The sequence below is a fragment of the Trachypithecus francoisi genome, unplaced genomic scaffold, assembly GCF_009764315.1.
Source record: "Trachypithecus francoisi isolate TF-2019V2 unplaced genomic scaffold, Tfra_2.0 Lachesis_group11, whole genome shotgun sequence".
In the NCBI taxonomy this organism is placed as follows: Eukaryota; Metazoa; Chordata; class Mammalia; order Primates; family Cercopithecidae; genus Trachypithecus; species Trachypithecus francoisi.
This window is the reverse complement of record NW_022681456.1, coordinates 114193253-114217282: the sequence shown is the minus strand read 5'-3', so window position 1 is coordinate 114217282 and position 24030 is coordinate 114193253.

Below are 24030 nucleotides of genomic sequence, written 5' to 3'. Positions count from 1 at the left end.
TTTAGTTGTCATCAATATTATATGGAGCTAATGAATGAGTCACACCTAAGGTCCCTCTGACCATTTGAAGGATCTAGTTCAACTGATCCTCCCTATGACCTGGTCACGTGTGAAAAACAGATTGTTCAAAGTCAGGAGAACTGATACATATGTTACTGATGAAGAGGATTTGGAAGCTCAGCAGCAATGCAAGTGAAACCACAGCTGCCTGCCCAAACACCATTAGAAATCACACAAAAGCTACACAAGGATGTCAGCCTCCTGACTATATCAAGTCATGAGAGCAGTCACAACAAGGCATCCCTAACCAAGCAGAGCACCAATGTACGGAGATTAAATACTGTGCTTAGGAGGACTGCCCATCCCCTTCCCTCAGTCATGTTAAGGTCCACCTGCTTCCCCACAGGCACATCTTCTGCAGCTGACACTATCTGTGACTTTTTTTTTAAAGAAATTATATCCACATACCTTTAAATTTGGACCACCTTTCAGGTAGTGTCTGAAATATGTTAGGTCAACTCAAGGGCCTGAAAACAGGCCTTATTTTACACAATGCCACTCAAAGCTCTGAACATTTATCTTTGGCTTTACTTACTTCCTTCAGTTCACTTTTTTTTTTTTTTTTTTTTTTTTTTTTTGAGATGGGGTCTTGCTGTGTCACCAGGCTGGAGTGCAGTGGTGCGATCTCAGTTCACTGCAAACTCTGCCTCCCAGGTTCAAGTCATTCTCTTGCCTCAGTCTCCTGAGTAGCTGCAACTACAGGTACCCGCCACCATGCCTGGCAAATTTTTTTTTTTTTTTTTTTTTTTTTTTAGTAGAGACGGAGTTTCACTGTGTTAGCCAGGATGGTCTCAATATCCTGACCTCGTGATCCGCCTGCCTTGGCCTCCCAAAGTGCTGGGTTTACAGGCGTGAGCCACCGTGCCTGGCCCCTTCAGTTACCTTCTGTCCACATAGTTCTATAGAGAATTCTGCAATAAAAGTGGTCATAGACCTCAGAAGTACCCGTCTGAATTTTCCCTCCTCCTCCTTGCCCTACCTATTAGCTTTCTTCTGAAAACCATGATTTCTTTATGATCTTATGTAGGGATGTTATTCATTTTTTCACACATTAGAATTATAAGGTTAATGGAATCAAGTACATTGCAGTTTCCAGATGATTTTTCAATATACTTCTTTTTAAAACAAAGATATACACAAAACTGGTTTGATATTTGTCTTAGTCAGCTTGGGCTACGATAATAACATACCATAGGCTGGGTAGTTTAAACAACAGACATTATTTCTCACAGTTCTGGAGACTGAAAGGCCAAGGTTGAGGTATGATCAGGTTCAGTTCTTGGTAAGGGTCCTGTTCCTGGCTTGCAGATGGCCAGCTTCTCCCTGTGTCTTCATATGGTAAAGAGAGGATGCTCTGGCGTCTCTTTCTCTCATAAGGACACTAAACCCATCATGGGGGCTTTATCCGCATGACCTAATCACTCCCAAAAGCCCCATTTACTAGGGCTTCAACCTACAAATTTTGGAGGGACATAGACATTCAATGCCTAACAATATTCATACTCCTTTTACTAGATCTCATGCTTGCTGGTACCTACGCACTTTCTAGATTCTCCACTTAAAGGCAGTTGGTCTGCTGGAACCATCTTTCTCTTCACCATCTTTCGTCATTATCTCGTATGATTCTGATATCATGATCAGAAGCCTGATATAAATGACCTGATCATAGCTGTCATTTTAAATTTCAAAACATTGAAATTTTACTGCTAGTTAACTATCTGAAGAAAATGGCATCTAATGATTAGCAGTGCCCAGCTGCCGTATATTTTTAAATAACCTAGAAGTGAAACCATTGCTGTTCACTTAGAATCCAAAGTCCTATGGTGAAAAGTTATTCCTTTAAAGAGAATGTGTTAGCACCTGCATGGTGTCAGCACTTCAAAACGGAAATGCACCTGGTTTTATTACTCTGTAGGTTAGAATATTAACAACTTCCAACAAACTAAATTTTTTAATATACTTCATCTTCAGATGATCCAAGATACCTTGTTGGCAATAGGTCCATTATCAACTCCTGCTTTAAAAATTCAGATTTTACCCTTTGGGAGGCCGAGACGGGCAGATCACGAGGTCAGGAGATCGAGACCATCCTGGCTAACACGGTGAAACCCCGTCTCTACTAAAAAATACAAAAAACTAGCCGGGCGAGGTGGCGGGCGCCTGTAGTCCCAGCTACTCAGGAGGCTGAGGCAGGAGAATGGTGTAAACCCAGAAGGTGGAGCTTGCAGTGAGCTGAGATCCGGTCACTGCACTCCAGCCTGGGCGACAGCGAGACTCTGTCTCAAAAACTAAAAATAAATAAATAAATAAATAAATTTAGATTTTACCAAGGTAGATATGTATAATATATAAAAATTGATAGAAATAAATACTAAAGAGAGAAAGGGAGATAGGAAATATCAGGGGTAGGGGAAAGTTGAAGTTGTAGATAGGTTGGCCAGGAAAGGTTTCACTGAAAAGATATATTTCGGCAAAAACCTAAAGGAAATGAGAGTTCACCATGTAGATATCTGGTGGAAAAGCTTTCTAGGCAAAGGCACAGACAGAGGAAATCCCAGAGGCATGAGGACGTCAAGATATTGAGGAGTGGCTGGCAGGGGGCAGTGTGGGGAGTGAGATGGACTAGGAGGAGATGAGGCCAGACAATAACAGTAGGCCAGATCATATGAGGCCTTTCAGGTTATGGTTAAGAAACTGGCTTTTTTTTTTTTTCTGAAAGAGAAAAAGAAATTAAAGGCCGCAGTGATACTTCACATATTTGGGGAACAGGGCCTGTATTCGAGCGGCAAGAATGGAACAGAAAAGAAAGGCAGAGAGGTAAGAGTGACTAACTGAGATTGCATATCCCTATTTCTATGCAGGTCTCCACTAAGGTTAACATGAATTTCTTATACTTTGGCCTCATGAGTTTCAGTAGAATAACCAATAGTCAAGGAAGGCTTCCATCCTACACCTCGGTCAGCTTTGCTTCTGTGTATGCTGGACTGACGGCACACCATGGGTGGAATTGCCTGTAAAGTGCTGCAATAAAATTCATTCAAAATATAGGCTTTCCATGTAGCATGGCTAACTGAAAAATAAATGAGCAGGGCTAGTTTTTTTTATTTATTTAGATAGAGTCTCACTGTGTCGCCAGACTGGAGTGAGTGCAGTGGCACGATCTTGGCCCACTGCAACCTCCAACTCCCTGGTTCAAGCGATTCTCCTGCCCCAGCCTCCCAAGTAGCTGGGATTACAGGCCCATGCCACCATGGCCGGGTAATTTTGTATTTTTAGTTGAGACAGGATTTCTCTATGTTGGTCAGGCTGGTCTTCAACTCCCAACTTCAGTTGATCTGCCCACCTCAGTCTCCCAAACTGCTGGGATTACAGGTGTAAGCCAGCGGGCCTGGCCAGAAAAGATAATTTCTGTGTTTTAGCAGATATGGGTTTCACCATGTTGGCCAGGATGGTCTCAATCTCCTGGTCTTGTGATCAGTAGACCCAACTTGGCCTCTCAAAGTGCTGGGATTACAGGCGTGAGCCACCACGTCCGGCTGAGCAGTACTATCTTTAATAATTATGTCTTGCAAAATAAAAATACACACACACGCGCGCACACACACACACACAGTTATTTAATTATTTAACCATACTAAGAATTCTATTAAAAATCTAGACCACAAATTTGTTTCCACAAATGAAATCACCTTTTTAGTCATGTCTGTTTTCATGATTGATTTAACAGTTTTGGACATCAGGCAAGAGTTCTAATATTTTGTATAAAAAGATAAAATATTAAAGTTTTGAGTAAGGATATTACATTTTAAAAGGAGTGATGATAAACCCAAGTGTTCAGATTTATAATCTAGTCAGGAGATCTTCAGTGATCTAATCTGATTCTAAGTATTACATATGCAAATAAATATAAAAGAATTAATATGATCAATATTTTTCCTGTTATTGGATGTCTTCATTTATTCTTATTTGAATTAGGTTGTTAGTTGTGATATGTACAGATTCCAAATTATTATCTTACTAGGAAGTATAGTCCTAGACTCTCTCTCTTTCTCTTTCCTTCCTTTCCTCCTTTTCCCCCCTCTTCCCTTTCCTCTCTCTCTGGATATTGGTTTGTTTTATATATACATATTTACACATGTATATATGCCCAGATATGAATTTTCTATTTAAGATGTTCTTAATAATTTAGTTTGCAACATTATGTTGATACATTTTGTTTCCTCTTCTATATTTTTTTTTCAGTACTACAGGATCTATTCTTAGATACCAAAAGCTGGAATAGCTGTCTGGGGATAAACATTATATTAAATCAGCCCTACATATTTAAATAAATGTAGAATCTAAAATAAGATTTGGAAAAATAAACAATAAAGAAAACAAACACATGAAACATTAAGCACTGAATATTTGACTTAACAAAACAGCTCAAAGTAATAAAATAGTATTTTATTGAACACATTATCACCTCAAATTATGTATTATTGGGCACCTGCCCTAATTTTTGGTGGTGGTAGCTTTAAAGTAAATTAATCTCACCTTTAAAAATATATATAAATAGTGTTTCATTTATGTTAGCTATAATGATAAATTACACATGCATGATTCCAGCTGTCCTTTGAGCTTATACTATGAAATGGGAGCAACGCATTTACTATGTCATCAAATAAATGAATATAGAATTCTACTTAAGGTAATTTTTGTGAAGAAATGGTGTATGATACAGTGAAAACAGAAGAAAGCAGTATACTTGAGAGGAAAACTGATGCCTCCACTCTGCAGTCAAACACACATGGATTGTATTTGAGGTGCTTTGAGAGGATTCACATAGAGTTATTTTATAGTTATACAAACATATACATATCAGAATATAAGGAGAGACTGAGAAAATGTCACAGAAAATGGGTTCTATCAATGTGATCAGCCTCTTACTATGTCCAGTGATCTTGGTGTATATTGTATATCTAATTATTTGTAATGTTCATAATACTTTTAGATTTGTAAAATTATATTTATATATTGAGTATATATGTTAGATATAATTCTATTATGATTAATAGAATGTTAAGGGGAAGATAAAATACAAAATATATTAATTTATTTAGTAAGAGAAATATACATGCTATATTCTGGTTAATTCAGACTCCCAAACGTTCAAACTCACAATAATTTGTAAAAAAGACAACTGATATACATTATTATCAGTTTGAGAAACTAAAATGCCATCAATCATCTTAAAATAATTATGCTAAATGATACTCTAGCCTTCATGTTCAGAATCAGCAAAGTCTTCTGATAATATTGTGAAAGTTTTTTAATAGCAAGTGTTAAAACTAAACAAATTTTCTTTAAAACAATGAAAGATTATTCCAAATAATCTAAATGTCTAATTCTATACATTTAAGAATTTAGTTTTCTTACTTGATTTACCTTAACTTCAAAAATTGACATTAGTAATTTTCCATGTCTACATAGACCTTTTAATCTCTTTTAGTAGTCATTATGCTAGTATCTATTTATCAAATACTTCTCTGCCCTGATGTTTAACCATGGGATATTTTTTATAGGATAAATTTAAAAAAATTAGTTTGAATTAGTGAAATGTTTGAAACAATGCTTGTTCTTTGATTCAGGTATAAGATAATACTATATGTGGATTAATATTTTTTGTTGTTGTTACCTGCTACTTTAGTATGCTACTTCCTTTAAATTAGAAGATAATATCTTTACTGAACAAATAATTGATGGAAAGTATTTTAGAAGAGGTATATTATTTTTGGAAGATGATATTTAAAATAAGAAAAACAACAAAACCAAATAAACGTTATCAAAATAAAGGAGAAAACATATACTAAAATAACAAAGCTAACTCTTCTTTGGAGTATTCTTATTTGAGGTATACTAAATTTGTGCTTTTGACATGATTTTCACATATCCAAATTTAGCCTTGAATATTTTTATTTAAGAATCTCATGCATTCATTTTAGCAAATCATGTGGGCTTCAAAACAAAAATTAACATGACGTAATTATTTGTATGTCTACTTATATACATTGTTTTCATCTGTTTCTAATCTCCCACTCCAAAACACACACACACACACACACATACACACACACAGTAACTGAAATGTTTGGAAACGTCTATCAAACAATAGGAAAATAAAGTTATGTACCTTCTAGCATATTTAGGTTAAACATATCATTTACAATAAGAACTAAAACTGTGTTTTCCAGAAAATTTAAAAAGCATCAATGCGAAAACTTTGCAGAAAATTCCTCATGAAAAACAGTCATGAAAAAAGAGTACTTGAATGACAATATAAAAAAATAATTAAAACCAGATAATTAATCTTTGTCTTCACACACACTGGCTGATGCTAACACAATTGCAGAAACCATGTATTTAAAGCTACATTTTATAAAACCTCACTGGCAAAAATCAATAGAAAGCTTTAGTGGCTAGAATGTGTGTAATAGTAACAAGTAGAAAGGTTAGTGTAGAAGTTAATGGTTCTATCAGGAATAAAACAGAGTTAAAATGTGAAGGAAAGGTCTACCACAAGTGGTTCATTAACCTTTTAGAACCCCAGTGTATCCTCTCTGTAAAGATTACAGCAAATCTGACTCAGACTCTACCAGCATTTGCTAATGCTCCATCTCAACACAGCACTGTTTAGATTTCTTATGATAGAATTATTTTCATTACAATTACATGTTACTGCTGAAATTAAAACAGCAGGACTAGACTCCAGAGGGTATCAGTAAGCACACACCATGGACTTATTTTGTTTTTTTTTTTTTCTGTTTTTTTAATTTTTATTTATTTATTTATTTTATTTCTTTCAAGGTCTTCTTTTATATCTGATTCAGCTTCAGACTGACCAAAAGTGCCAGGTCCAATGGAGAATTATCTTGTGGTCACAGCCATGTTTTTCATGGGTAGCTGTACTTATCTTAGAATTCTGTTCATTTTCAGCTTGCTTTTTAACATTCATTGAGTGTTAAAAAGGGTGAGGAATTTTTCCAACCCTCCTTGAATCGCTGAGAAATATAAAATAATAATATTGTCTTTGTGCATAAAAATATATTCTGTGACCTCTGACTCACTTGGCCAAACTGTTTTGGAGAAGGTTGATAATTTGACTTGCACTGTAAGAATTCAAAGGTACAGTTATGGTAACAAAAGCCACAGTCTGAACACATTGGCTTTCACAATGATTTAATGCCTTTCAATGTGATTTATTCACAGTGTTGTCCCTTATCTTTCATAATCTCCTTTATTTTTTGACTTTAACAAAAGAATGAAAGAAAAATCCCATCCCTGCCTTCCCTTGTTACAGTATCCTTCCTGCTTCCTTCCTCCCTGCCCCTTCTCTCAAATCTTTCTTCCTTTCCTTTCAGCAAATTTCAGGGTAGAAGTTTAAATGAGCAGCTGCCACAGCAGGCACTGCCAATGTTCTCTGGCCAATCAACCAACAGGGGGTACTCTTGTACAGTATGCCTGGCTCCCCTTTGGAGACAGAACTAACCTCTGTGACAAATTCAGAGTCCACCAGCTTGGAGCCCGAAATCCCAGACCATACATTCCTTCCAAATTTTCCAGTTGGTAATCTATCCTGCTGGGCTGATTTCTTTCAAATTTTCATGTAATCCAAAAATAAAGTTATTTTTTATTTCTTCTTCTTTTTTTTTTTTTTAAAGAGGGGCAAATTCAGTTCATAATTAGGGGAGGAGTAGTTTTTGGATTCTATCCTCTACATGAAATCTGTTATAAATATGTCCTGCCAAAATCCTGCACTGTAATGTGCCAGTTTTGTAATAGGTTTAGTTCTCTGGTCTTTTTCTCTAAGTCCAAATTCTCCATCATTTTAAAACATTTTGTCCTTGAAAACCTTTTTTTTCTCACAATTTTTTAAAGATGATGTGGTATGCATGTTTTAAGCCATCCCATCTGTGACAGCTGAAGACAAAACCGTCAGCTTGAGTTTTGGCACAACTTGGGCCTCTGTCTTGTAATCTCATTTGTGCCTGTCCTAGAACTGTTCTTATTAACCAGGAATTCTTATCTCATAGCCACAGCCGAGGGCAGCATTGTGGCTCTTTGAGTACAATCAATGCCTGGCTAAAATGACATTCAGATCTTTGTTAGAGCAGACACCATCTTTGAAATCGATTCTGATGTTGAAAATTGTTGAACCCCTTAAGCTGTCTCGTTTCTTTTGCTTGAATGATGGTCTGAACTGGACAACATCAGAGAACAATGACTCTGGCTCTTTGAAATGTTGATTTTCATCTGTGCCATGATGTGATGAGCACATAAACTCTTTATATAGTTGGTCGATGATAATAAGGCTTTCTACAAAGAACACCATATTTACCATTTAGTTGCCCTCTCACTTGCCAGAAAGCTTTGTCCATGAACAGAGCAGACTTCATGAAGCCCAGAGTTAAATAAGAACCTTGACATAGCTGAAGCCATATCAAATTTTTATATTTTTATTGTTCTTATTTCACATAATTTTAAACACAATACTTCATTAGATGTCCAGTCACCGGCACTAGAATTTTTTAAAAGAGTCAAGCCCATAATTTTCTCTTTGATTTGAAACTTAGAATTATTTTGAAAGATAAGCTTTTATGTCTTCATGCTGTATATTCAATAACACAGACATCCTTTGTAATACAATGATGTCCATTTATCATAATGGTTAGATTATAGGATCTACCACTCTAGACTGTTGCCTAATTTTAGCTCTGTGACATACATAATTTATGAATTGTTGGTAACTTGAGAATGTGTTTATATCTAGAAAGAGTGACTATATAAAAAATAACTCCCTAAGACATTTGCCTGTTGGTATTGAGATCGTTCCTTTGTTTTTGAAATATGAACATATTTTTGTCGGCAAGACATAAAACCCAGGTGTTAATTTATTATCATCAAAGACATCATCTCAAAATCTAAAAGTTGAATCTAGTTAACAACTCTAATATGTGAAGCCAAACAATTGACTGATTTTTGCTTTTTAAGATTTGGAAATAGAGGCAAAGAATAGCTGAGCTTAGAAACAAATGCTTAAGGACATGAAAGCTATGATACTACCAGGCAAATCGTTTTCTTTGCACTTTCTCTAACATGAGGCTAATTTTATCAATTTTCAGTATTTGTAAAACCTACATATGGGTTACACTATTACTTGGGTAGATTTAGTCGATGATCTCACCCAGAAATCTTGGCTAATACACCATATATTAGCCTGATGCTCCCCACTTATGAACTTTATTAGCCCACTATTATGCAATGAAAGGGAAACTGTGTGTATGGCAATGGAGGCATCATAGTGTAAAGTAACCCCACCATCTGTGTGATCATAGATAGTCTAAATTAACAGTAAGAGAGAAGTTTACAATTAATTAGACTCAACAATGAGAAAAGGTATTGTAAAGTTCTGAAACCGAATATTCAGATGGTGAAAATGAGAAAAACTAACAAAAAGATATAATTTCTTTCCAGACAATTTGTTTGATGGCAAATGAGTAATTTTACATCCAAAATAAAACAGAAAATGTTAATGAATTTATTTGAAAATGTTTGGTTACAAATATATACTATTAATCTTCAAGAATTTAAAATGTATACCTCTAGTTTTATTTTTCAATATATTAAATTAGAATCCCCCTTTCTTATGTTGTTTTATTTTTCTATGACTTACAAATGTATGAAAATAAGCAGTGGATCTTCAATCCTGACACACTTAGTGATTGCTATTCATATTCAGTGTGAGCGATAATCTAAACATGAATCTATTCATCAGTCATCATGCTTTCCAGATCAGCACACAGTTCTGACTCCACTACACACTAGCTGTGTAATGTTGGGCAATATGCTTAATTATTCGGAGCTTCAGTTTTCTAATTTATAAAATGAGGATGACAGAACAGTCTTCTACTATGTCTCTTCAGATTAAATTGTATGCTGTTTTTATCTCTCCCTGTTTCCCTCTCTTCCCTCTCTCCCCACTTCCCTACTTCCTACCCCACCATGAGTATCCATCCGTTATTCTATCTGTCTATCTATCAATCATCTATTTGTCTACCTATCTACCTGATGTTACCACATGGAATTGAAAACACAGGGCAAAAATATGAAAGATATTAAAATTTAAAGGTTGTCAAAAAAGAGTCAATCAATTGTACAAAAAAAGAATGAATGTAACCCTTCTGTTTTACTGTACTTTTCAACTGCTTTTTTGTTCCCTCACTTTAGAATATGGTTGTACCCATTTCTATATCATCATGAGAAGACCTGGGTTTCTTTTCACCATTCAATGTAATTGATAGAGTTGGCAGCACGGAGATAATGAATGTTGTTTGATAAGAGAGCTGTAACAGTGTCTAATATGCAAAACAGTATATAGCATTTTGCAAAATGTACATTTCATGCTGCTAATCTGGAAATAACCTTAATTTTTGAATTTATTTCTTTATGAAGCCATGATAAGTAAACATACATGTAAATACTTTATTCTGATATTCTTAAAACCATTTGTCTGGATTATAATGATAATGATACAAAGTGTTTCAGCACAAATAATACATCAGTTCAAAAGAGTTAAAAAATAAATATAACTTCAAATTTTTGGTTAGAAATGATACATTTTTAAAAACAAATTTACAGCTTTTATAAATATAAATCAGCTAGTGATTACTCTTATTTTAACTTACAGGAGATAAACAATAGGATTTATTATATTTCACAAGATAAAACAAAAAAAATTTAGCAAATTCAACTAAATTTTGGATTTTTCACATATTTGAACATATTCCCAAGGTTTTGAACTTGTGAATGAACTTGAAACTTTATTTTAAATCTTAGAAAATGCATCTAAGTTATTTAGGCATCAGGATATATTAATCAAACTTCCATTTTAGGGTCAACAGAATTAATCCTTAATTATTATTTTTGAAAGACAGCAGCAGAACATTTTTTTCTTGTGTTGATTAGAGACGACTTGACATTGCCTATAAAGGATCTCGTACTTATGAATTCCCTGGAAATAGTTAAATGCAATATACCTAACAATCATCAACTATTAACATCTATTAATTCTTGGCCTTGATTAACACGTGAAACTTACTGAATGAGGAAACACATGCATATTAAATGAGCCAGTATTTTTAAAGTATGGACAATGCTACTAGCAATGCCAAAATCCTTTGAAATAAATGTATTTTTATTCTTTCAGTAAAATGCCATTAGATAGAAAATTTGACACTATATCTCAATTTAAGTCAGGATGAAATTTCAAGCAATAAAAATGTTCACCATTTACCTGAAAGATCAAGGAAAAAAATATTTGGAATCTTTTGAGAATTTCAAGTCTATATCCATGATGCAAACTCCATTTCTTCGGCTCAGACAACCAAGATGAATAAGAATCCAACTCTCCAGGTTAAAATATTTTCCTTTATTCATCTTTTATGGCCATTTATCTCTATATACCTACTTTGCAGGGATCTTATAAAGATGAGAGAAATAGTTTGCTCTAAAGTGCTTAAACTTAGAAGGAAAAGTATGCTATAAGAGCAAATTATTATTATCTTTATTACTGTAACAAACACAGGGGATAATTATTTTTGAGTCAAAAAGAACAAAGGCAAAGTGTGATTCTGCATCAAAAATGACATGGTGGGTGGTAAATGGTTTTCACTTCTATAAAGAACAATACAATAATTTTCACATTGCACTGCTTATAACATTTATTCTCTGAAGGCCTTGCTTAATGCGCTCACTTTCAAAATTTCTACGATCTTTTCTTCCCACATAAATTTGCTAACTTTTGTCCTTTCCAACTCTGATGTAGGCTTAGCAAATTTTCTTTAAAGGAGTTATTTTTTTCTTGCCTATAAGAGACTATAAAGAACCTGAGACTTCACGCACAATAATTTACTGTATTCTGTATTTTCTTTTACATTACAATTTTTAATATCAATTTGGAATTTTACTGGCAGTTTTTCTTTGCAGTTTTTTTGTGATTACTTTTTGTTTATGTCATTATAGCACAGACTATCCTGTTAGCTTTATAAGGACATCACCTTCTCTTTTCAGACTGTTCCTGCATTTCATTTTCTATGATATCTGTACATACATATATATGTTTTTCTCATTTGTATTAATTTTATATATTATGTGGAGCTGTTTGTGAGCTTTAATTGATAGCATTTCCAGTAAAAGCAGAGGAATAATTCCATTTCCTAAGCTTAGTGTTAACAGAAAAACACAAACTAAATTTTGCAAATGACTGTAGGTGAAAACAGTAAAGGGGTGTAACCAGCATTTAAAGTGACAATAAGTCTAGAAGTCTGTTCTTAGTTCATCTCCTACTTTTTTGTTCTTTCTCTTGTCTTACATATAACCTTTCATTTATGTTTCCCTTCCAATGTTTCAGGTTTGAATTTTAGCTGGACATTCACCTACATGTGCATATTTTTTCCCCACAGCTTTACCACAAATATCACATTCAGTTGCAACAGTTAAAACCCAGGACTTAGTCAATTCCTGAGTTATTTCCTAGAAAGCACGCTCTACTCTCTCCTTTCTATAGATGGAAGGCTTGATGCTAAGAAGGAAAAAAGATCAATGGGGCATCTAAAAGATGGAAACACCATACAATACTGTTTCGGCTTTTCCCTTTAACCGCTCTGGGACATGTAGCAATACATCAATAATTAGATATTATTTTCTGTTCTATGGATCCTTCTCTTTCTCTCTCTCTTTTTCTAAATTTCATAAATAAATAACTGCATATTATTTGCATTTTAGTAGTTTTTTGTGACTGTTGAGAGGCTTCACAATAAAATCACATTCTTGCAATTTCCTTACTCTGACATTATTCAAATTTAGAGTTCTCAAGAAAAGAAATTTGATTGCTCCTGTAAGTATTCTTTATTGCATTCTCATTTTGGAGCTGATTTGTGACTCACCATGTAAATTTTCTGAGCATTTGACTTAGGGAGACAGACATATGTCAATTGTTTACTGATAGTTTTTAAAAAGGTACCATAACAACCAATAATTCCAAAGTAGTAAGACCCTGTGTGACATTGGTGTAGAAACTCAACTTCATGCTAACGTCTGCAGGTGGGGGATAATGAGCTTCAGTGGACCAGGACTCTGAGGAGGTAATAGGTAAAAGCATCCCATGGAAAGCATTTGTTGTACATTGCTGTAGTTTATATTCATGAACTTAAGATGTTTACACTATAAAGTATTAAAATAAATTTGGTTTAGTTATTCTAAATCAATAATTAATTTATTCTGTGTGCCATGCACTGCTCTAGGCTTTTGGCATACACTGTTGAATATAACTGGCCACGATCACTTACTTCGTGGGGTTTACAAGTTCACATAGAGGGACAGAGAATGAGCCTTAAGTTTCTAAATAGGTAGGTTAGAGAGGAAATGAAAAGTTGATGGGCTAAAGAAAAAGGAAAGCAGAGTATGAGATTTGGAAAGTGCTGGGGTGGGTGAGTAGGCTGAAATATTAAATAGGAGACTCTCTCTTCTCATGAGAGAAGGAGGCTGGGCAAAACTAGAAAAGAGTGAAGTTCTGCTTAAGTGGATGTCTAGGGCAAAACTGACAAAGAGGAAACTAGTACAAAGACCCCAAGGCAGAAATGTGTTTGGAAAGTTCTCTGAGCAGAAACCAAGAGTGGGTGGAGTAAAGTGAACATAGCAGTTAGGGCGTGGTATCAAAGAAGTCAGGGATCCCTGGGCCAATACATTCTCTCTGGTGTTTACTCCAGGGAAACGTGCAGACATTGCACAGCTTTGAGGAGAGAAGTAACATGCCCTGACAAATTAAAATTTTCATTGCATTAGAATAGAGTCAAAGAGTGATCAAAATGGGAAGCTATGTCATACAAAAATGGTACCAGTATATGTTTATTTATTCAGTAGTTTAAAAATTATCTGTAATTCAAAATTTTTCCCACTTAAATGAACTAGAATTCACCCAAAGATTTGTCCTTTAAAGGAAACTTATAGTCAACCTTTTGTAAAGTAAAGCCTTCTTTAATTCCCTGCAAATAATTATATCATAGTTTATAGTCAGTCCATGTACAGCCCTATTTCTAATAAAATGGTAGTCGGAGTAAAAACAATCCTAGATAATCAAAGATGACCATGTCTGATCCCAGAGAGATTGATTAATTTTGTGTGTGGGGGGGGTGAGGTCTGAGGTATTTGTGTTTAGGAAGTTCTGCAAGTCAATTTACATTTGCCATGGACTTCTAATATTCAGTCTTTGTGTGCACATGTGGGTTGTGTATATGTGTGTGTATTTCGGGAAGATAGAGAGTAAGAGAGAGAGAGAGAGAAGCTGCTCATCTTTGCAATTAATTTATTTATCTGTCTATTCCATTCTGTCTCTGTCACCCCACATAACTCACCATCTATCTATATGCAATTATGTGTTTTAAAATAGCAGTGCCCTAGAAAGTCAACAACAAAAAAATTAACTGTCATTACTTTTCAGCAGGCGGAAATTAGGATACTAGGATACTACAGTCAGTGGAATGCGTTCCTTACTCCAAGCAGCAGAAAAGATAAATCATTAAGGAAAATGTAGGAAGAAAGTCCGGGCTTCTCCTACCGTGCCAGTAGGTGACCCTTTTGACTCCATCTGCTGCTCATCTCCTGCTTATAACAGTGATCATGCAAATTACCATGTGGTCAATGTTTCTTTTAGAATTGTTAATCTCAATTCATATCATTTCAATGATTTACCTTTATTCTATATAAGTTGTTACTTTGATTTTGAATTGTATCAGGGCAGCAATAGACAGGTAATCATATTGTGTAACAAGAGGATACAGAGGAAATATCTATGGATAAAGATACCTCTTAGAAAAGATGTGGCAGAGTGGAACTGACATAAAAAAAAAGTTTATATTTTTCTTCAGGATTAGCTGAGGTCATGCCTTTGAAATCATCCTAAATGTCAGTTTTATAACATGTGATAAGTGGCTCATTTTAGTTATTTATATATTTCTGACAGTTCTTATATTTTTGATTTTCTAAAGTATAGCAGTCCTAAACTTTATTACAATGTTGAAGTTTATTATTTAGCAAGAAGAAATTTGATGGGAAAAACTTAAGGAAGCTTTTAAATTATTTTACCTAACTTTCTCTCTTTTATGTATTTCAGGTTTTAACACCCTTTTGATGGCTTGTTGGAGCCAAAGAGAAAAACATACCCTACACATTTCTTTTTTAAACATAGAAAATTCTATGGAGAATGCATTTACATTGAAAATAGTTTATATTAACTGCATTAATCATGTGTTGCTTGTAATAAGGAGACAAATCTAGCATATTACACACAGTTCATGAATACATGTGACCTTCCAAACAATGACAGGCATCTATGTTGTGAACAGAAGATCATACATATATTTTATCAATATGAATATTTTCTGTCAACACACATTCACGTTGTCATGCGGGTTTTTGTAATTGCTATCCTAAGAGCTTTAATTATCTCCTAAAATCATGAATACAGTTATGTGTAGCTTAATGACAGGGACACATTCTGATAAATGCATCATTAGGTGATTTTTTCACTGTGCAAACATCATAGAGTGTATTTCCATGAACCTAGATGGTGTAGCCTACTACATACCTAGGTTATATGGTATATAGCCTATTGCTCCTAGGTTACAGACCTGTATAGCATATTACCATACTGAATATCATAGGTGACTGTAGCACAATGGCAAGTATTTATATACCTAAATAGAGGAAAGTACGGTATAACTATGGTATTATAGTCTTATTGGACTGGTATTGTATATGCAGTTCATCATTGACCAAAATATTCTGATGTGGCACATGACCGTATTTACATTTGCTTTGTCTCAAAACTGTTTCCTACTAATATGTTGCATTATTTTCATGTGTAGAGACAACTGGTCACTCATCATTAATAAAATGACAAGTCTCTTATCCAAGCTGTAAACGCAGTAGGTTTTAAAAACAAACTTCAAAGGATTAAAGCTCCTCTGTGATTTCCTACAGAGTGTACACATCAATAGAGTTGACTGTGTGCTGTCACTTTCTTCTATTAAGGCTAACTGAATTATCTACTACACATTATGCACTTAAACTGACAACATTCTTTTAAGAATTAGAGTTGAAAGCAAGCAAGCAGTTAGAATATCTGCCTTTCTTTTGGGAATCCAGGGTCATTTATAAAATTGAACACAGAAAAGAGAAATACACTTTCAGTTGATCTTAAATCTCATTTGTATGTAACCATGTTGTAGTTAATGGTCTTATATTATTTATTGAAGCTTAATAATAACAGAAATCATTTCTTTTTAAAAATGACTTGTTACCTTAACGTAGCCCATGTCTTGAGTGGGTTATTTTTAAATAAAATGTTGTTAAAGAAAATGGCTTGAATTACATGAGTTAGTCTAAGAATTTTATGTATAAAATAGATTTAAGGATGTGAGGATATCTGAGCCATTTTTGAGAATAATAGTTTGTAAAACTAAGTCAATTTCCTGTCAAAAATTTGCATGAAAGGTTTACAAATTGTATGTTCTGTAGATGAAAGATATTTTAAGACACTGCAACAACTAAAGACAGAACAAGAACACCTAAAGAAACGGCTTATGAGCGTTTTAATATCTTCACCTTAAAATAGAATGTTTGTAATTTAGATTTGATTTGTAATATGACATTACTGTATATTTAAGCAACAGAATAATTTACTGATTGATCTGACTTATAAAATCAATTAAGTACTTACTATAATCAAGGGGAAGATAAAAAATACAAAGTACAGTCATTGTTTCCAAGGAATTTAAAATCAAATTAGTGATGGCAAAAACATACTATAACGAATTCTGTAAATGTGGCAGATAAACTAAGACAATGACAATAGAAATAGAGACGACAAGGGTGTATTTCAGGAGATATTTTGATAGTAAGATTGACAAGATTCTGTGGCTAAATAAAGTGAGAAAAGGGGAAAATCAGCTATTACTGAAGTTTCTTGCTGTTATGATTTGAGTGGATTGACTACCATAACCCAAGATAATTAGAGCAAGTGTCTTAGTCCATTTTCACTGCTATAACAGAATATCTGAGAATGGGTAATTTATAAAGAACAGAAACTTATTTATCACAGTTGTGGAGCTGGAAAGTCCAAGATCAAGGTGCTGGCATCTGGTGTTTAGTGAAGGCCTTCTTGCTGCATCCTTACATGGTGAAAGGAAGAAGTGCAAAAGAGACAGACTCTCTCTGTTAATGTCTCTTAAGGGCAGAACCCTAATGACTTAAACACCTGGCAAAAGCCCTATCTTCCAACGCTGATACATTGGAGATTAAGTTTTCGATACTTGAGTAGGGGAGAATTAGACCATAGCAATGGTGTAATGCCAAATTTCAGCAAATGTGTTTGGCTATAGAATTTGGTTTGAAACATCTGGAATTTAAGGTTGCTGCTGTTTGTTCAAGCAGAATGTCCAGTGTTCCGAATAATCAGGAGAAATCTGCAAAAAGCAATTGGAAATGAGTTTGTAGTTCAAGAAGGATTTGGGAGTTATCAAGAAAGAAGTGGTAGTTGAGGCCATGATTGATGTGTTTTAACAAAGAAAAGAAAGATTAATCTTGACTTGAATAAATATTAATAGAGAATATAGTCTTTGAGCTTTCCAATAGAAACCCAATAAGAATTTCAGAAGTAGAGAAAGAAGACAACCATTCTAAACCTCAAAAATAACAAGTGTAAGAGAGTGATTATAGTTTTTACAATGCAAAAGAGATAACTTTCAACTATGTAAAAAAATCATACATGTACAGACACAGTCCTTTATACACATACATGCGTGTGTATACTCCATTCTTGATGAATGATTCTAAAATGTGATTTTTAAGATATAGATAATTTTGGTGGGTCATAATGACCCATGTGTAATTGACTGATGGTATTTTCCTTTATTTTTGCTACCCTATTTCACACTTTAAAAAAACTTATAATGGAAGTTCTGGGATACATGTGCAGGATGTGAAGGTTTGTTACATAGGTATACACGTGCCATAGTGGTTTGCTGCATCCATCAACCCGTCATCTACATTACATATTTCTCCTAAAGCTATCCCTCCCCTATCCCTCAATCCCCTGACAGGTCCCATTGTGTGATATTCCCCTCCCTGTGTCCATGTGTCCTCATTGTTCAACTCCCACTTATGAGTGAGAACATGTGGTATTTGGTTTTCTGTTCCTGTGGTAGTTTGCTGAGAATGACGGTTTCCAGCTTCATCCATGTTCCATGGTATATATGTGCCACGTTTTCTTTATCCAGTCTATCATTGATGGCCATTTGGTTCCAAGTCTTTGCTATTGTCAATAGTGCTGCAATAAACATACCTGTGCATGTATATTTATTGTAAAATGATTTGTAATCCTTTGTGTATATATCTAGTAATGGGATTTCTGGGTCAAATGGTATTTCTAGTTCTAGATCCTTGAAGAATCGCCACATTGTATTCCACAATGGTTGAACTAATTTACACTCCCACCAACAGTGTAAAAGTGTTCCTATTTCTCCACATCCTTTTCCTTTCCAGTATCTGTTGTTTCCTGACTTTCTAATGATCGCCATTTCAAAAATGAAATTTTGTCAATAGGAAGAGGAAGTCAAATTGTCTCCGTTTGCAGATGACATGATTGTATATTTAGAAAACCCCATCATCTCAGCCCAACACCTTCTTAAGCTGATAAGCAACTTCAGCAAAGTCTAGTAGTAGTAGTTGCTTAATAAATGACTAGTGCATCAAATATGAACAGGGAGTCAGTACACAGTTTCAAGAAAACGTGTGACATATAGTTATACCTGAAGAATTAATTATATGAAGTACCTTTTTTCCATAAGGTAAACAAAAATATAACAAGAAGAGTCAAAATGTAAATTTTCTGAGGGGAAAAACTTCACTTTCCTGAATGCAATTTTTACTTATGATATAAAAGATTAATGCATAGTAACAAAACTCTTGATAAGCAGCATTTTCTTCCTGAAATGTAATTCTTTACCAAATATATTTTTAAAAACGTGCATGGTATATGATATGAAAAAATTAAGTACTAAATATTAATAATGTTTAAAAATAGTTTTATTAACTGGGACATTTTAATTAACTTACAAAAAATGACAATTTATAAACTTAATACAAGGTCACCTTTTTAAAATATGTCATCAACCTTGAAATTAAAATTGTTGGACAATGTTTGTGTATGTAAATATGTGCATTATGTGTCCTTAGAATTTTTTAAATCAATTTAAGTTATTAGTATTAGTAAAATACGTTGTTAGGTTGACTACATAGTTTAAGTAAATTAAATAATAACGAAATCATTCCTTTCTTGCAAATTGTGTGAAACCACTGTAATATAACCATCAATACAAATGTGAAAGTTCATTTGCTTGACAAAGTATCATAATGGAAAAAACAATTGACACTATTACATGATTTGCAGATGAGAAAGAGGTAGTAGGCAGGAAAAATTTCCTTTAGAAATGAAATTTAGAAGTCAATAGTTAACACTCCCAATATTGAGCAAAATTACTGTTGAGAGATTCTAAATTGTAATTGTTGAAAGATTCTAAATTCTAATAGTAGATTGAGTGCCATCTACTAGATTTCTATGTTGAATGCAAATCTTCAGCAGGAGGAATTATAAACATGTATATTTTGTGGTGTGACCTGTTATTAGCAATATAGAAGTACCGACGTTCCTAGAGATGCAAATTGTGATACGAATTTCCTTCTTAAAATAAGCATTGTCATAGTGAATTGCTGAATACAAGGAAGCTATTATTTGAGACTGTTTTCTCCATCGCATATCTGTGTAGCTGTTTGACTTCTTCGAAGGAAAGAATTGTTAAAATCTAACACAAGACACTAATAACTTTACTGACTTCTGTCTCTTGAATCTTACTTTTCTTCCAAATGTCATTGAGAAGATTAAGAAAAGAAAACTTACCATTCATAGATTTGTAATTTCTTGAATGTTTGTTATTCTAACTGGCATGAGATGGTCTCTTATTGTAGTTTTGATTTGCATCTCTTTAATGACCAGTGATTATGAGCTTTTTTTCATGTTTGTTGGCCCTATAAATGTCTTCTTTTGAGAAGTGTCTGTTCATATCCTTCACCCACTTTTTGAGGGAGTTTTTTTTTTTTTTTTTTTTTTTTCTTCTTGCAGTTTTGTTTAAGTTCCTTGCAGATTCTGGATATTAGCCCTTTGTCAGATGGATAGATTGCAAAACTTTTCTCCCATTCTGTAGGTTGCCTGTTCACTCTGATGATAGTTTCTTTTGCTGTGAAGAGCTCTTTAGTTTAATTAGATCCCATTTGTCAATTTTGGCTTTTATTGCCATTGCTTTTGGTGTTTTAGTCATGAAGACTTTGTCCGTGCCTATGTCCTAAATGGTACTGTCTAGGTTTTCTTCTAGGGTTTTCATGGTTTTAGGTTTTTCGTTTAAGTCTTTAATCCATCTTGAGTTAATTTTTTAATACGTGGTAAAGAAGGGCCCAGTTTCAGTTTTCTGCATATGGCTAGCCAGTTTTCCCAACACTATTTATTAAATAGGAGATCCTTTCCCCATTGCTTGTTTTTTTCAGGTTTGTCAAAGATTGGATAATTGTAGATGTGTGACATTATTTCTGAGGTCTCTTTTTTTGTTCCATTGGTCTATATATCTGTTTTGGTACCAGTACCATGCTGTTTTGGTTACTGTAGCCTTGTAGTATAGTTTGAAGTCAGGTAGTGTGGTACCTCCAGCTTTGTTTTTGTTTGTTTGTTTTTGTTTTGTTTGTTTAAGATTGTCTTGGCTATATGGGTTCTTTTTGGTTCCATATGAAATTTAAAGTATTTTTTTTTCTAGTGATAAAATTTCATTTTTTGTGATATATAGATGTCCCTTTCTTTATCCTTTATTCTTTGAAGGATTTTTTTTTTCTCTCATTGGGTGTAGAATTCTAGTTTGGCAGTTGTTTTTGTTTAGTACTTTATATGTATTGTTTCAGTGTCTTTTAATTTTCATTATGTTTGCTTAAGCATCAGTTATCAATATCTCTGTCACTCATTTGAAAGTATTTTATATTTTCTTCAGCTATTTTTAAGATCTTTGTCTTTGGTTTTCAACAGTTTAAGATATGCTGAGATGTTGCTTTTGTAACTATTAGTGTTCTCAGAACCTCCTTAATCTATGGTTTAATTAGTTTCTTAAATTTTGAATATTTTTTGGTTATTGCCACTTTAAATATTGCCTATGTTCCACTTTCCTAATTTTCTTCAGGCTCCAAGTATTACTGTTAAATCTTTATATTCTGCCCTGTATGCATCCTATACTCTTTTCTATATTTGCCTTTTTTTTTTTTTTAATTGACAAAGTCTCACTCTGTCACCAGGCTGGAATGCAGTGGGGTGATCTCTGCTCACTGTAACCTCTGCCTCCTGGGTTAAAGCAATTCTCCTGCCTCAGCCTCCTGAGTAGCTGGGATTACAGGTGCTGAGTGGCTGGGATTACAGGTGTGTGCCACCACGCCCAGCTAATATTTGTATTTTTAGTAGAGACGGGGTTTCACCATGTTGGTCAGGCTGGTCTGGAACTCCTGACTGGTGATCCACCTAAAGTGCTGGGATTGCAGGTGTGAGCCACTGGGCCTGGCCTTATTCTCCATTTTATTTGCATTTAGTTTACATGTTTTAATGCTAGACTGTCTTCAGTTCGCCAATCCTTTCTTCTCTGTCTAATCTGCATTTAAGTAGATTTTTTGACTAAAGATTACTACTTTTTGTTCTTAATTCTATTTGATTTTTAAAATTTTATACCAAATCTCTGAATCATCTCTTCATATTTTTAATCTATGCTCTTAGTAGTTTCTACTCTTTTAACATATTATTCATCGTCTCTTCAGACCTCTTCCCTCTAACTGTGAAATCTGGTGCAGGTGTTTTTATCTTTTTTATTTTTTGTCTTATCATCCTATATTATTAATTGGCTATATGTTTTTTATTTCATGCAGAACATTTTATACAAAAAGATTAAGTGTTCTTCCTCCTATGAAGCCTTACTCTTTCTTCTGTTAGGCAAATTGAATTGGTACTAATCAATGTATTCCGGTAATGGACAGAATTTAGAAAGGATCAAGTTTGCTCTTGCTCCCAAAGCAGACCTTTCATTTTTTTTCAGGCAGATCCTGGAGTGTTTGTTCATTGCAGCATCTTTCCTGGAATAATTCTCTGACTACCATCAACTCTGCCTTCTGGTAAGCTTTTTAGGATTCTACCTAAATATCTTCTGAATTTAGTAAAATGACTTAAGGGGCAGCCAGAATTCATAAAGTTTAGTTCTCTATCCTTCCCTGGGAGGTTTTCATCTCAAGATTCTGATCTTGATTTTCCAATTCTATCGGCCTGGACTTTCTATCTGCTAGTAGTGGACATCTGCCCAGGCAAGATCTGAGTTCTTAGGCTCATGTTTTGAATCCAGTAAAGGCAAATACATTCAGAGTAGAGTGTCTCAAACCGTCAGCTTACTTCCACTGGTGTTTCTTCTCCCCATTCTGCAATACTAGTTCCTAAAGTCTTGGTTGCTTCGGCCTGCTCTCCAAATGTTCTTATGTGTGCATATATTCAGAAGTGTTTCTTGATGTTTTATGTGGCAGTGTTGTTCTTCCACAAGCCATTCCATCATTTTCGGAAGAAGACCCTCAAATGTTCATATGAAGTTCATTCAAAAACACTGGACAAATTATATGCAGATGATGAATGTTATGTTTCATAATTCTCACCTCACAAGATTGTTTTAGAGTTTAAATGAGAAAAAAAGGTTTAGGGAATGACATAAAATTATATGTATATTTATTGTTTTCATCATTAGTAAGAAATTACCAACTTCAATTTTATAATTTCTTAGTATTCTGTGTGACATTACTTGTGAAGTCGTGTTAATAAATGATAGTTATTGATTATTAAAGAACAGAAAAATAAATAGGTTGCTATTTTTAAGATTAGCTTTCACCTCCTTTTCTATGGAACTTCTGAATATGATGAGCAATATACAAAAGAAGTTAACTGCTTTGGAAAAAAATTAGAGAATGAATGTGGTAACTTGCTAATCATGAACCCCTTATGTAGTAACAGGGAAGAAAATGCCTCATTTGCCTTAGATACCAGCTTTCTGGAGAAAAGGATAGTTAGTATTGTAAGTGCATGTTAAATTAGTATAGTCTATAATTTTACTCCACTGAAATATATATGAGAAGTTAATTTTTGACTATAATCTGTGGGCTTCCTTTTTATTTGTAATAAAGAAATTCTGAATTACCTAAGGTATTATCACATTTACAATTCACATTTATATGACCACCTCCATATGAACAGCATTTATAAAAAGTTGTTAAAATAATTGCAAAATTAGTTATATCACTTTTAAAAAAGAAGAAAAAAATCAAGGCATATTCTGTCTTTACCCAGAAACTAATATGCATGTCTGTGTAAAATGAGATATGAATGGTGATAATATCTAGACACAAAGTCTCCAACCAAAGGGCCTACTCTGAACAAGACCAGCTATAAAATTTAACAAATGCTGCAGACATTTACAACTCTGCACACATATAATGGAACCTATACCTAATACTTACATTAAACTGCAAATTTTATGTGGTAAAATGCTATGCCCAATGAATTAGAAATGCCTTTATCAATCTTATGGTGAAAATGAAGACAATCAACAAAATATTATATTTATTGTAAAGAATAAGTAAAGTAAAATGTTTATGCCTCAGTGAAAAAAGCTCATATATGACTTTAAATAATAGCCTGGGTGCTACAGATCTGAAGAAGAACAGGGCTTTCCGATTTTAAAACAACCCCAAATTTCAGTAAGA